The sequence below is a fragment of the Tachyglossus aculeatus genome, chromosome 5 (assembly GCF_015852505.1).
Source record: "Tachyglossus aculeatus isolate mTacAcu1 chromosome 5, mTacAcu1.pri, whole genome shotgun sequence".
Classification (NCBI taxonomy): Eukaryota; Metazoa; Chordata; class Mammalia; order Monotremata; family Tachyglossidae; genus Tachyglossus; species Tachyglossus aculeatus.
Genome location: NC_052070.1, coordinates 14218232 through 14223950, shown reverse-complemented (window position 1 = coordinate 14223950; position 5719 = coordinate 14218232). Strand labels below are relative to the sequence as shown.

The following is a 5719-nucleotide window of genomic DNA, read 5'->3' as shown; positions in this document are numbered from 1 at the left end:
TGCAGTCCTTTACCCAACGTGGGGCTTACTGGATAAGTAGGAAAGACTAGGTGTTGAATCCCCATTTTGTCTTGTTTTATGCTGTTGAGTCATCTCCTACCTATAGTGAGGCCATGAACAAATCTCTACCCGCTCTCCATCTACAATCATTCTGGTAGTGGATCCAGAGGGTTTTCTCGGTCAAAATCTGAAAGTGTTTTACCACTGCCTCATTATGCATAGTAAACGCGAGTCTCTGCCCTCAACTCTCTCCCATGCTGCTGCTGCCCAGCACAGGTGAGTTTTGACTTGTAGCAGATTGTCTTCCACTCACTAGCCACTGGCCAAGCTAGGAATGGAATGGACAGGCCTCTGCTTGACTCTCCCTCCCATAGTCGAGACTGGTAGAGTAATGGAAACTCTCCTGGTTCCACCCTGAGAGGGGTGAATCCCCATTTTCAGATGAGGAAACTGAGGCTCAGAGAGTGGAGTGACTTGTCCAAGATCACATACACCAGGGAAGTGACAGAGAAAGGATTAGAACCCAAGTCTTCTGATTTCCAGGCCTGTGCTCTTTCCACTAGACCATGTTGCTTTCCCTGTTGTGTTGTACTTTCCCAAGCACTTAGTACAGTGTTCTACACATAGTAAGTGTTCAATAAATACCACTGATGATGATCTTCAAATACAAGGGACTTGTTCATGTGTGCACGTGTATTCACATACTACCCAATTGGGAACTGGATCTTAAGGACCCGAAACCCCATTTTTGAATGATAGCCATTTTCACAACTGGACTACCTAAAAATAACCTTTTGAAAAAGTCAAGATGAGAAGGAATTGCCAATGTACCTTCGCTCTACCAACATCAAACCCCCAATCCTTCAACAAATCAATCAGTGGGGTTAATTGAGCTATTACTCTATGCAAAGCACTGACCTAAATGCTTGGGGGAGTACAATAAAAATCATATTGGTAGGTGCAATTGTGGTGAGCCCACAACAAGCTGCTTTATTAGTGACTGCTTGTGAGCCCATGAACAAGAAGAAGGAAGAGATTAACAAAGGCACTCATGGGCTCTACCTGAGACAGATGATGGCGGGCCTATAGGGGTGGGGCTTTCTCTCTCTTTTCTACCCAGTAATGGGCCAGGACTAATCAATGACTGCCACGTAGGACCACAGCTGTGATGCCTAAGGCAGATAAGGGGCACCTGGAGGGAAGCAAAGAAGCAAGCACGCTGAGAGTAGCAGGAGGAGAGCAGCACTAGGAAGCAGAAAGAAGAAGCATTGGCAGAATGTGTTCCTTTGACCACAGACTGGAATTGGCTCCTTGGTGGAGTAGAGTGGGTTAATGTGTGTATGTGTCACTCCCTTGCCCATTGGTAAAACTAAGTAAAAGCTTTCCACAGTAACCTTGGTAATCAGAGGTGTGGTTTGAACTCTACTACGTGCTGCCGAGGCTCCTCCTGTTCAGGAAGGTCCTTGTTAGTATGAACTGGGGACTTGCGACAACAATGTTTTCCTTTGACGGCCTTGTAGTCTTCTCTTTTTCTGGACCTATGGGGTTAGTGATGAAGGGGGCTGTGGAACAGTTAAACAGACATGAGGAAATAATGGAGAGCTGCCTCTGAGCAAGTAGTTTCTGAGTAAACAATTATCTTTGAAAACTCTACCTGTCCACTGTTTGAGGAGAAACTGTTCTTGGTTCTTGTTTTCTTTTTCGCCCACTTGCTCATTGCTCCACTGCTTTGGTGGCCATGGTAACATCCATTGCTAACACGAAGAACTCTCGTAGTGTCCTGCTCTGTCACTTTCTCTTCTGGGAGCCAACACAAAAATTCTGTAACCCATTCTCTCCCCCTCTCCATCTCTTCCCCCTCTCTCTCAGTGACGAATGTCAGGTAACTAACACGGCCCAAACCAGAATCTGGCTTGTGAAATCTACTAAGTACAGTTTGTTAGTGAACACTCATTAATTGCAATCCATCATGTTATCAAGACTATTTCATCTAAATCCTGGTTTTCTCAGTGGGGATTGTGGCATTTATTCAAAAGATTCTAGATATGATGAAGACCATCTACAAAATTATTTTGTTATGCCCACAAACATCTCTGATTCGCGGGGGTTGAATTTTTCCACTTGATTTGATGCTCTTTGTGACTTTCACAGTTTTACTCAGTATTGATGTGCAGTATTGGTGCACATCAAGGAGAACAATGAAAAACTCAGGTAATTCTGAGGATAATTGAAGATAATGGACAAGGTGATATCTTCAGCGAAGCCAGCCAGGTAATAATAATGGCAATTGTTAAGTGCTCACTATGTGCCCAGCACTGTTCTAGGTGCTGGGGTAGATACAAGGTGATTAGGTTGTCCCACGGGGGGCTCACAGTCTTGATCCCCATTTTACAGATGAGGTAACTGAAGCACAGAGAAGATAAGTGACTTGCCCAAAGTCACACAGCTGACAATTGGCAGAGCTGGGATTTGAACCCTTGATCTCTGACTCCAAAGCCCGTGCTCTTTCCACTGAGCCACGCTGCTTCTCTATATAAGGTGTATATAGAAGGGGAGAGAGGAGGAGGGGGAAGGAAGGAGGGGAAAGGGAAGAGAAGCAGGGGGAAGGAAGGAGGGGAAAGGGAAGAGAAGCAGGGGGAAGGAAGGAGGGGAAAGGGAAGAGAAGCAGGGGGAAGGAAGGAGGGGAAAGGGAAGAGAAGCAGGGGGAAGGAAGGAGGGGAAAGGGAAGAGAAGCAGGGGGAAGGAAGGAGGGGAAAGGGAAGAGAAGCAGGGGGAAGGAAGGAGGGGAAAGGGAAGAGAAGCAGGGGGAAGGAAGGAGGGGAAAGGGAAGAGAAGCTGGGGGAAGGAAGGAGGGGAAAGGGAAGAGAAGCAGGGGGAAGGAAGGAGGGGAAAGGGAAGAGAAGCAGGGGGAAGGAAGGAGGGGAAAGGGAAGAGAAGCAGGGGGAAGGAAGGAGGGGAAAGGGAAGAGAAGCGGGGGGGGGAAGGAGGGGAAAGGGAAGAGAAGCGGGGGGGGAAGGAAGGAGGGGAAAGGGAAGAGAAGCAGGGGGAAGGAAGGAGGGGAAAGGGAAGAGAAGCAGGGGGAAGGAAGGAGGGGAAAGGGAAGAGAAGCAGGGGGAAGGAAGGAGGGGAAAGGGAAGAGAAGCAGGGGGGGGGAAGGAAGGAAGGGAAAGGGAAGAGAAGCAGGGGGGGGGAAGGAAGGAAGGGAAAGGGAAGAGAAGCGGGGGGAAGGAAGGAGGGGAAAGGGAAGAGAAGCGGGGGGGAAGGAAGGAGGGGAAAGGGAAGAGAAGCGGGGGGAAGGAAGGAGGGGAAAGGGAAGAGAAGCGGGGGGAAGGAAGGAGGGGAAAGGGAAGAGAAGCAGGGGCAAGGAAGGAGAAAGACAGGAAGGGAGACAGACAAGGGGAAGGGAAGGGAGAGAGATAAGAAGGGAGAAGGGGAAGGGAGGAGACAGGAAGAAAAGCAAGGGAAAGGAGGAGAGAGGGAGACAGGAAAGAGAAGCAAGAAGAATGGAGAAGAGAGGAAGACATTGGGGAAAGAGAAGCAAGGGAGTAAAGGAGAGATTTTAAACTCTTTGTGGGCAGGAAACGTGCCTATCAACTCTATATTGTACTCTCCTAAGTGCTTAGTACAGTGCTCTACACACAGTAAGTGCTCAGTAAATATAGTTGAGGAGAGAGGGAAACAAAGGATAAAAAGCAAGGGGAAGGAGGAGAGGAATGTGGGAAGGAAGAGAAAGGGACATGCAAGAGGCTTGTGGGAAGAAGAGCCAGGAGAAAGAAGGAGAAAGGGTACCAGGAAGGAAGAGGAGAAACCAGAATGGCCTAGTGGAAAAAGCATCGGCCTAGGAGGTAGACCTGGATTCTAATCATGGCTCTGCCAATTGCTTTGTGACCTTGGGCAAGTCACTCAACTTCTCTGTGCCTCATTTCTCCTGTTCTCCCTCCTTCTTAGACTGTCACCCCTATGTGGGATAGGAATTTTGTCCAACCTATTTGTGTCTACCCTGGTGCTTAGAACAGAACAAATACCACATTTTTTTTTTAAAAAAAGGGAAGCAGAGAGAGGGATCTATGATACAGGTTTTCCTTAATGCAGGGTTCTTTATGAATGTAATCTCTGCATTTCTGGAGAACTGATTGTATGCCACTCTTCTGGAAGCCTCTGTTAATTGTAATTAGCAATTGTTTTGACTCTGAAGACTAACCATCCTGCCCACTTACCTGGGTTTTAAATGACTGCCTCAGTGTTATTTGGGCTGTGGAAAATAACCCAGGGGGCTTTCTTTGGGCAGAAGCAGCCTGTGGTGACCCCTCGAGGACACTGCCCGTGAACGCCATGATTGTCCAACCAGGGTCGGGAACAACTGACACACAGATACACAAATCCGAGTTGGAGGGGCCGAGGAGAACTGCCTGGAAAGCTGAGCTGGAAAGCTCCTCTTCCTTCCTGGTACCCTTTCTCCTTCTTTCTCCTGGCTCTAGAGTAACTCCACTACTAAACTAGGGATTGAAAGATTTTTTCCTGAACCTCTAGACTGTATGTTTGATTCATTCAAATGTATTTATTGAGCACTTAGTGCAGAGTTCCGTACGAAGCACTTGGGTGAGTACAAAATAAACATAAACAGACACATTCCCTGCCTATGAGGAGCTTACAGTCTCAGTGTGGGCAGTCAATGTGTCTATCAACTCTGAGAAGCTCCTTTTGGACCTGTTCACTACTAAACTAGAGATTTTCCCATTTTAGCCTGAACCTCTAGACTGCAAGTTTGATGTGGGCGGGGAATATGTCTAATAATAGTAATGATGATGACATTTATTTAGTGCTTACTATGTGAAAAGCACTGTTCTAAGTGCTGGGTGATTACAAGGTGATTAGGTTGTCCCAGGTGGGGCTCACAGTCTTCATCCCCATTTTACAGATGAGGTAACCTAGGCACAGAGAAGTTAAGTGATTTGCCCAAAGCCACACAGCCGCTAAGTGGGGGAACTGGGATTAGAACCCATGACCTCTGACTCCCAAGCCCATGCTCTTTCCACTGAGCCATGCTGCTTCCAACTCTTTATCTTGTTATATTGTACTCTGCCCAACATTTAATACAGTACTCTGCACACAGTAAGTGCTCAATAAATACCACTAATTGAATAACAATTTTTTTTTACTCTGGATCATTAATAAAGGTTTTCATAACATTTCAGCTGTCAAAATGCACTTCACTGGTCTTATGAATCAATCCCCATCATTGACTTGGCCAAATTAAATCCATTGGACATTATTGTGTGATGATTTTTTTTTATCACAGACCATATTTATTTTGGCCTATTTCTATGCAGAGCACTATACTAGACTCTTGGAGAGCATATGATAGTTGATCAAATCAATGATGTTTAGAGGGTGTTTACTGTGTATAGAGCACTGTGGTAAGCATTTGGGAGAGTATGGTAGAATAGAACTGGGAGATGTGATCACCCTCCTCAAGGAGCTTACAGTCTAGAGGGTCAATAGGAACCAAAGACTCAGATTCTGGTCTTAAGGCACTTAGAATTTAAGGGAGGGATGCAAACAATTTTTAATAAATATCAGAAAGGAACGATATTAAAAGTCACTTGCCTTGTAGGCATTGACCTTCTCACAAGTAAAACCCCAATTTCTTGGCAATTAAACCTGACTTTCACCTGACAGAACCAACAAAACAAAATGATTTCATCCTGAATTCTAGATA

The 5719-nt window shown here is 46.2% G+C and overlaps 1 non-coding gene across 1 annotated transcript; it reads right to left on the bottom strand.

Moving 5' to 3' along the window:
- Positions 1 to 286: 286 nt before the first annotated feature.
- Positions 287 to 424, bottom strand: LOC119929060. The gene has a single exon (XR_005451204.1). It is a non-coding gene; the product is annotated as a small nucleolar RNA SNORA7 (small nucleolar RNA).
- Between the last annotated feature and the right edge of the window lie 5295 nt (positions 425 to 5719).